The sequence below is a fragment of the Schistocerca americana genome, chromosome 2, assembly GCF_021461395.2.
Source record: "Schistocerca americana isolate TAMUIC-IGC-003095 chromosome 2, iqSchAmer2.1, whole genome shotgun sequence".
NCBI classification, from domain to species: domain Eukaryota; kingdom Metazoa; phylum Arthropoda; class Insecta; order Orthoptera; family Acrididae; genus Schistocerca; species Schistocerca americana.
Window position 1 is genome coordinate 898,479,659 of NC_060120.1, and position 9,758 is coordinate 898,489,416.

Below are 9,758 nucleotides of genomic sequence, written 5' to 3' on the forward strand. Positions count from 1 at the left end.
CTACACGAATATGTAATAAAAAAGGGGGTTCCTATTTAAAAAGCGCAGTTGATATCCGTTTGGCAGCGGGATCTAGCGGGCCAACCATAGCGCCATCTGGTTTCCCCTTCAAGCTAGACGAGTTTCGTTCTTTGTAGTTTTTTTTCGTTTGGTGCTTACTTCGTGAGATATTTGGCCTGGTTACTCACTATAAATGGACCACCCTATATATATATATATATATATATATATATATATATATATATATATATAGAGAGAGAGAGAGAGAGAGAGAGAGAGAGAGAGAGAGAGAACTTTAGAAGTGATGGTCAATACCCAGAGATATGGCAGGAATGATCATTCGAAACAAAACATTAAGTAAACATGGGCTCTAAAACACATACCTTAAGAAAAAAAAAAGCACTCAGTCTTCAGGCCACGAGTGGCCTACCGGGACCATCCGACCGCTGTGTCATCCTCAGTGGAGGATACGGATAGGAGGGGCGTGGGGACAGCACACTGCTCTCCCGGTCATCTTGTTGGTATTCTTGACCGAAGTCGGTACTATTCGGTCGAGTAGCTCCTCAATTGGCATCACGAGGCTGAGTGCACCCCGAAAAATGGCAACAGCGCATGGCGGCCCGGATGGTCACGCATCCAAGTGCCGACCACGCCCAACAGCGCTTAACTTCGGTGATCTCACGGGAACCAGTGTAACCACTGCGGCAAGGCCGTTGCCACGTACCTTAAGAGGTATTGGCAATTCTGATCTTCGATACTGTGAAACAAATCTCTTCTACTGCGAGCTCTTTGCTTTTCGTGTTTCGGGACAGAAACAAGAAAAAAAGTCCAGTAAACAGGTGCCCTAGAAAGCATATCTTTAAAGTTATGAGCACTTATTCATTAGAAGAGTTATGTTTCAAAAAAGTGGTTCAAATGGCTCTGAGCACTATGCGACTTAACTTTTGAGGCCATCAGTCGCCTAGAACTTAGAACTAATGAAACCTAATTAACCTAAGGACATCACACATATCCATGCCCGCGGCAGGATTCGAACCTGCGACCGTAGCGGTCGCTCGGCTCCAGACTGTAGCGCCTAGATCCACTCGGCCACAGCGGCCGGCGCAGTTACGTTTCAAAGCAGCGTAGATGAACAAGTACTCATAGCTCTTAAGATATGCGTTTTAGAGGGCATGTCTACTGGAAATTTTTTCTTGTTTCTTTCCATACTACTACCACTTCCCAAAATATGGAAAGCAAAGAGCTTGCAGTAGGAGACAATCGTTTCACAGTATCGAAGATCAAGAATTGCTCATAGTTCTTACGGTATGCGTTTCAGAGGCCATGCTTACTTGAATTCCGCTGGCCACCAAACTCCCTGGACATGAACATTATTGAGCATATCTGGGATGCCTTGGAACGTGCTGTTAATAAGAGATCTCGAACTCCTCGTAGTCTTATGGGTTTATGGACATCCCTTCAGGATTCATGGTGTCATTTCCCTCCAGCAGTACTTTAGACATTAGTCTTGTCCATGCCAGGTCATGTTGCGGCACTTCTGCGTGCTCGTGGGGGCGCTGCACGATATTAGGCAGGCGTACCAGTTTCTTATTTACAATTAGTACAGAAACCAGATGGCAGTTATAAGAGTCGATGGGCATGAAAGGGAAGCAGTGGTAGGGAAGGGAGTGAGACAGGGTTGTTGCCTCTGCCCGATGTTATTCAATCTGTATATTGAGCAAGCAGTAATGGAAACAAAAGAAAAATTCGGAGTACGTATTAAAATCCATGGAGAAGAAATAAAAGCTTTGAGGTTCGCCGATGACATTGTAATTCTGTCAGAGACAACAAAGGACTTGGAAAAGCAGTTGAATGGAATGGACAGTGTCTTGAAAGGAGGATATAAGATGAACATCAACAAAAGCAAAACGAGGATAATGGAATGTAGTCGAATTAAGCTGGGTGATGTTGTGGGAATTAGATTAGGAAATGAGACACTTAAAGTAGTAAAGGAGTTTTGCTATTTGGGGAGCAAAATAACTGATGATGGTCGAAGTAGAGAGGATATAAAATGTCGACTGGTAATGGCAAGGAAAGCGTTTCTGAAGAAGAGAAATTTGTTTTCATTGAGTATAGATTTAAGTGTCAGGAAGTCGTTTCTGAAAGTATTTGTATGGAGTGTAGTCATGTATGGAAGTGAATCATGGACGATAAATAGTTTGGACAAGAAGAGAATGGAAGCTTTAGAAATGTGGTGCTACAGAAGAATGCTGAAGATAAGATGGGTAGATCATGTAACTAATGAGGAGGTATTGAATAGAATTGGGGAGAAGAGGAGTTTGTGGCACAACAAGAAGAAGGGACCGGTTGGTAGGACATGTTCTGAGGCATCAAAGGATCACAAATTTGGCATTGGAGGGCAGCGTGGAGGGTAAAAATCGTAGAGGGAGACCAAGAGATGAATACACTAAGCAGATTCAGAAGGATGTAGGTTGCAGTTGGTACTGGGAGATGAAGAAGCTTGCACAGGATAGAGTAGCTTGGAGAGCTACATCAAACCAGTCTCAGGACTGAAGACCACAACAACAACAACCAGTTTCTTTGGCTCTTCAGTGTAGTTTCTTAAAGAAAAATAAATTGCTGTCACTTTTCGATCACACCTCGTATTCTGCTGTACAGCAAATAACCGAGTGTGGTGGTGTGTCCGCCAGCACGTGAGAGACGAGGAGGGCGTGGAACTGACGTGCTTCGAGTGCTCGCCCGTGGCGCGGCCCGAGGCCGAGGAGGAGGTGGAGGAGGAGGAGCCGGAGAGCAGCAAGAGGGCTCCCGAGGAGCCCAAGAAGCCCTACCAGGTGTCCGACGGCTTCTTCGAGCTGCTGGAGCAGGCGGCGCGCTACGAGAAGGAGTTGGCTCGCGCGCACACCACCACCACCACCACCACCACCACCGCCGCACCGCCTCCCGCGGATGAGGACAGCTCGTTTCTGACGGCACAGCCGTACGACGACTGATCGCGGCAAAACATTTGTACGCCCGTTGCAAATCGTATGAGTCCCCATTTTTTCGTGATCCTGCAGTCAGCTCTTCTACATTTTTCGTTAGTAAACTGTGTTATATAAATCTGTTAAGCTTGCCTCTCTGTTCATACATCAAGATCGATTTTGAAAAATCAGTCTGACGCAACTCTTCTGCTTCATATGAAAACTGTTCTGTTCGTCACAACTTATGAGGTAAATCTACCTAACTTCGTGATACTGTAGATTGTGAGTGAAAAAGTAAAACAAATATTTAGTTTAGAAACTGGACATTTCACATCTAAGAAACTTTTGTTTTCTTTATTGTCATTTAATACCTTACAATAAGGTTTTACAGAGAAAATACAATGGAGACACAGAATATACAGAACAAAGTGGGGGGCAAAAACATTAGACACAGAAACAAATAACACGTAGTCATTCACACGCGAAAACACCTAAAGAAACTGTTGGCACTGCACACAGACACTGATGACAGAGACGACACGTGAATGATGGACCGTGGGCGGCGAAAAACACAGTGGCACAAACACGACGGCACACACACTAAAACGATGGCGATGATCTCCGGCACGTGAATGTCCACTTTACGTGTGCGAGTCTGGGTACCTGCCGAGAGGTGATGAAGGTGGTGGGGAAGGGAGAGGGGAGAGCAAAGATGCCAAGGGCAGAGGAAATGGGGGGAGGAATGAAGGTATGGGGGTAGCGGAAGCCCAGGGAAGGAGGGGGGAATGGGAGGGAAGGGGGAGAGAAGGGAGAGAGGGTGCCCATAGGAACAAACATAGGAAGAGGGAGGGAGTATCAAAGTTGGTAGGAGGGGTAGATGGAGGGGAGGAGGGCATCATCAGGGAGGGGGAGCTGGCAGAAGCCACCTTGGGAGAGGGTATGGAGAATGGAGAGATGGAGAGCAGGTGGGATGTGGAAATACAGGCGTGGCAGCAGACGGGGGCGGGAGAGGATGGGAGAGACAAGCAGGTGAGGAGGATCGAGTTTACGGAGGTGTAGAGGATCCGTATCCGTTCGAGGAAAAGGAGGAGGTGGGGGAACGGAATAAGGTCGTACAGGATCCGTGTGGGGGAGGGGAGACGGATGCGATAGGCGAGGCGAAGAGCATGACGTTCTAGGATCTGAAGGGATTTGTAAAAGGTATGGGGAGCGGAGATCCAGGCAGGGTGGGCGTAGCAGAGGATAGGGCGGATGAGGGATTTTCTAAGAAACCAATACATTGCTCTATTAAACCATGATAAAGAACATTTAAGAGATGAAAAACTGGTGAAGCTATAAAGTGTAGAAAACAAAGTGGGCATGCTACCTAATTTCTTTATAGTACACTTAATTCTGTGATACTATGCAGGGTGGTCCATTGACAGTGACTGGGCCAAATATCTCACGAAATAAGCATCAGACCAAAAAAACTACAAAGAACGAAACTCGTCTAGCTTGAAGGGGGAAACCAGATGGCGCTGTGGTTGGCCCGCTAGATGGCGCTGCCATAGGTCAAACGCATATCAACTGCGTTTTTTTTAAATAGAAACCCCCATTCTTATTACGTATTCGTGTAGTACGTAAAGAAATATGAATGTTTTAGTTGGACCACTTTTTTCGCTTTGTGATAGATGGCGCTGTAATAGTCACAAACGTATAAGTACGTGGTATCACGCAACATTCTGCCGGTGCGGTCGGTATTTGCTTCGTGATACATTACCAGTGTTTAAATGGAGCGTTTACCAATTGCGGAAAAGGTCGATATCGTGTTGATGTATGGCTATTGTGATCAAAATGCCCAACGGGCATGTGCTGTGTATGCTGCTCGGTATCCTGGACGACATCATCCAAGTGTCCGGACCGTTCACCGTTCGCCGGATAGTTACGTTCTTTAAGGAAACAGGAAGTGTTCAGCCACTTGTGAAACGTCAACCACGACCTGCAACAAATGATGATGCCCAAGTAGATGTTTTAGCTGATGTCGCGGATAATCCGCACATCAGTAGCAGACAAATTGCGCGAGAATAGGGAATCTCAGAAACGTCGGTGTTAAGAATGTTACATCAACATCGATTGCACCCGTACCATATTTCTATGCACCAGGAACTGCATGGCGACGACTTTGAACGTCGAGTACAGTTCTGCTACAGGGCACAAGTGAAATTACGGGATGATGACAGATTTTTTGCACGCGTTCTATTTAGCGACGAAGCGTCATTCATCAACAGCGGTATCGTAAACCGGCATAATATGCACTATTGGGCAACTGAAAATCCACGATGGCGGCGACAAGTGGAACATGAGCGACCTTGGCGGGTTAATGTATGGTGCGGCATTATGGGAGGAAGGATAATTGGCCCCCATTTTATCGATGCCAATCTAAATGGTGCAATGTATGCTGATTTCCTACGTAATGTTCTAACGATGTTACTACAAGATGTTTCATTGCATCACAGAATGGCGATGTACTTCCAACATGATGGATGTCCGGCACATAGCTCGCATGCAGTTGAAGCAGTATTGAATAGCATATTTCATGACAGGTGGATTGGTCGTCGAAGCACCATACCATGGCCAACACGTTCACCGGATCTAACGTCCCCGGATTTCTTTCTGTGGGGAAAGTTGAAGGATATTTGCTATCGTGATCCACCGACAACGCCTGACAACACGCGTCAGCGCATTGTCAATGCATGTGTGAACATTACGGTCGCAGGTTCGAATCCTGCCTGGGGAATGGATGTGTGTGATGTCCTTAGGTTAGTTAGGTTTAATTAGTTCTAAGTTCTAGGCGACTGATGACCTCAGAAGTTAAGTCGCATAGTGCTCAGAGCCATTTGAACCATTTTGAACTACTTGTTCCGCACAACGCGTTCATTCCCGCCCACGATGCCACTATATCTTTCCCGTGTGAAGATATTCCTGCCATTCGTTGAGGACGGCTGGAACTTTGTGTAGAAGGCCTACCTTACTTAAAGGACAAAGAATGTGTCTGCTATCACGAAATAAAGTATGTCATGGAGTTAGACATGTTTACCCTATTCTGTGCAATAACAATTGGCTCGGATGTCAGCCACTATGTAAAATTGCTTGAAATTTTCCACGTTAATCTTTTAATTTACTTTTTACTGTCTCAGCCTCTTTCGCGTGGTTCATGTTTTCAAATGTGGTTTACCTTTAGAAACGATCTCCAGCTTAAATATATTGGAAGTCTTAACCACCTGTTACTGGCAATGACATAACAGGTTTTGTGGGAAATGGCATCCATCAAATAATCCCCCAAAACCTGATATAGGAGCACCACTCATCTTAATTTTGACACTTATCTACAAAAGCCTTTTGAATCAATTGCTGTACAGAGCGGTTATTGTTAAACTTTCGCTACTTTGAGAGAGTCCCCGTGAAAAACGAATGATCGTACGGCAATGAAACTTGGCGGAAACATTTGTAGGGGCATGTGGAAGAGAAATAACGAATAATCCGTTGAAACAAACACATTTTAATTTTCGCAAGAGATGGTAAATTTATTAATTGCGTACCACTTTTACGTTCCATGTTACGAACATTGCTCATTGTTACGACCATCTGCGTCCACGATAGTCTGGAACAGCACAAGAGCTACCATTTCACATTATTGTTCGTAGCACTTTTGAAACGATGCACCATGGAATGTTCAGCTGTCGTGACACAGCTCGTGTACTACAAGAAGGTCGCACATTGCGTTCAGAATTCTCAACCACGGCAACAGTAAGTTCTTCAATAATTTGTGGTGCAATTGGCCGTCGGCCTTTTCCATGGGCAATTGCAACATCACCAGTTCATTCGAACTGCTGAATCACATTCTTCAACCCCGGTGTGGAAAGAGGACATCTCCGTACTCCTTTAATGCTTCGATAACCGCTAAGAGCGCCACCACAACAACTGCTGTTTTGATGCAACAGCTTTACGAGAACAGACTTGCTCACTCTCTCGATACCCTTGTTGACTATCTGCAACTGTAATGCACTCTGATGCTTATGTTTCAACCCTGTGTCGCCGTACCAGTACCGTCGTCTAACGGCAAGTCACGACTTCAACACTAGACTACTAACAATGCAAACCCTGCGATGCACAGTCCAAACGTCGTTCTTATAAAGCTGGGTACCAATACGGCGAACAGTTTTCCGTCTACATTCACTCAAGTAGCGAAAGTTTAATTGTAATCATCTTTTATATCCATCGAAACAGAAAATCGAAATACGTCGATTATCATAACTAATTTTACTTAAAAGACGGATTTCGTTTGACCTTTATAGATCAAAAGAAGAGGCTATGTCGGACACCCCCCTCTCCCGCCCAAAAACAACAATATTAACGAAAAATTATACACAAAAATTTCTCTAGAATAAATGGAACAAAAGTCGCCAATTCGAATCGAATTTTTCGCTTGGCCTATATAGCACAATTGAAGGCAACGATACCAGACACACTCACACAAAACAACGACATAATCGAAAAATTACAGGCACAAATTCTTCCAGAATAAAGCAAAAGCCAATATAAAAGAAACCACACATCTGGAATCGAATTTTTCGCTTGATCTACACTCATGCTCATAAATTAAGGATAATTGCAGAATGTGGTGCCACACAACGTGGCACTACACAAAACTGGCGCTAACAGCACAGGCACATAGGGAACACACACGACACAGAGCTGTAAGCCCACGGTATTCGTGATAAGTTGAGAAAACCGTCCCGAAACACATGTACTACAAAACGCCACTGTTTCCTGCGCATGTACCCCGACATAAATATGAGATATGATCACCATGCACACGTACACAGGCTGCTCAACGGGTTGGCATACTCTGGATCAGGAGGTCGAGCAGCTGCTGGGGTATAGCCTCCCAATCTTGCACCAGTGCCTGTCGGAGCTCCTGAAGTGTCCTATGTGTTGGAAGACGTGCAGCGATACGTCGACCGAGAGCATCCCAGACGTGCTCGATGGGATTTAGGTCTGGAGAACAGGCAGACCATTCCATTCGCCTGATATCTTCTGTTTCAAGGTGCTCCTCCACGATGGCAATTCGGTGGAGACGTGCATTACCATCCATCAGGAGGAAGGTGGGACCCACTGCACCCCTGAAAAGGCGGACATACTGGTGCAAAATGACGACCCTATACACCTGACCTGTTACAGTTTCTCTGTCAAAGACATGCAGGGGTGTACGTGCACCAATCATAATCTCACCCTACACCATCAAACCACGACCTCCATACAGGTCCCTTTCAAGGACATTAAGGGGTTGGTATCTGGTTCCTGGTTCACGCCAGATGCAAATCCGGCGAGGATCACTGTTCAGACGACACCTCGACTCGTCCGTGAACATAACCTGGGACCACTGTTCCAGTGACCCTCTACTGTGTTCTTGACACCAGGCTTTACGGGCTCTCCTGTGACCAGGGGTCAGTGGAATGCACCTTGCAGGTCTCTGGGCGAATAAACGATGTCTGTTTACTCGTCTGTAGACTGTGTCTGGAGACAACTGTTCCAGTGGCTGCGGTAAGGTCCCGAGCAAGGCCACCTGCAGTAATCCGCGGCCGTCTGTGGGCACTGATGGTGAGATATCGGTCTTCTTGTGGTGTTGTACACTGTGGACGTCCCGTACTGTTGCGCCTGGACACGTTTCCTGTCTGCTGGAATCGTTGTCATAATCTTGAGATCACACTTTGTGGTACACGGAGGGCCCGTGCTACGACCTGCTGTGTTTGACCGGGCTCAGTCGTCCTAGTATTCTACCTCTCATAACGTCATCAGCATGTGTTGTTTGAGCCATTTTCAACACACAGTCACCATTGGCACGTCTGAAAACGTCTGCACACTTAATCGCTGCACTGTACTCTGCGTATGTGGACTGCTGCCAGAGCCACCGTGCGACGACCGCAGGTCAAATGTACCGCATGGTCATACCCCGAGGTGATTTAAACCCGCATGCCGCCCACCAGAGCGTTGTTTCACCACGTGTCAGCAATATCCTTAATTTATGAGTATGAGTGTATATAGTTCAAACGAAGACAGCCATACCAGACACACGTCCACATAAAAAAAAGGAATACAGAAATTTCTCTATAATAAGCCCAAAAACATATAAAAATGTGACATAGCTGTGTACGCTGGACCTATATAGTTCAAACGAAAACACCGATACCACATCCGCGCTCCCCCCACACACACAGGCACAAGAATCACATAATCGGAGAAGAATACAAACGAACACCTCCAAAACAAAGCGAACAAAAAATGCAAGAAACACACGCTTGGAAACGAATTTTTTGCTCGACTTAGTGAAAAGGAAAACAGCGATACAAGGCACACAAACACAAAACAAAGATTTAATCCAAAGATAATAAAAAAAATTCCTCCTGAATAAACCGAAAGAAATTACGTATAAAAAGACATACACACGAAAATTAGCAGGTCAAAAACCGAAAACAAATATATAATCAATAAATACCAAAAGCTCGACCTCATTCAACTAAAGCATTCCTACAAACCATACCTAAAAATAAAGGTCCACCACAATAGTGAGTCACCGATAACAACAACACGACCCCTATAAGGAAATCGATTTCACATACGCAGCGCCCCAACGACGTCAAATTCGGAAAAAAATTATTGAGACTAAAAGTGTAAATAACATTACAACTCTTCTAAATCGCAATCATTTGAGCTATGCACTTAGGCCTGGCTAAGCTCACCCTCAACAAACAGTCCTAC

General features: G+C 45.4%; 1 pseudogene; it reads right to left on the reverse strand.

The window, feature by feature from the left end:
• Window positions 1–600: 600 nt before the first annotated feature.
• Window positions 601–718, reverse strand: LOC124597114 (annotated as a pseudogene).
• Between the last annotated feature and the right edge of the window lie 9,040 nt (window positions 719–9,758).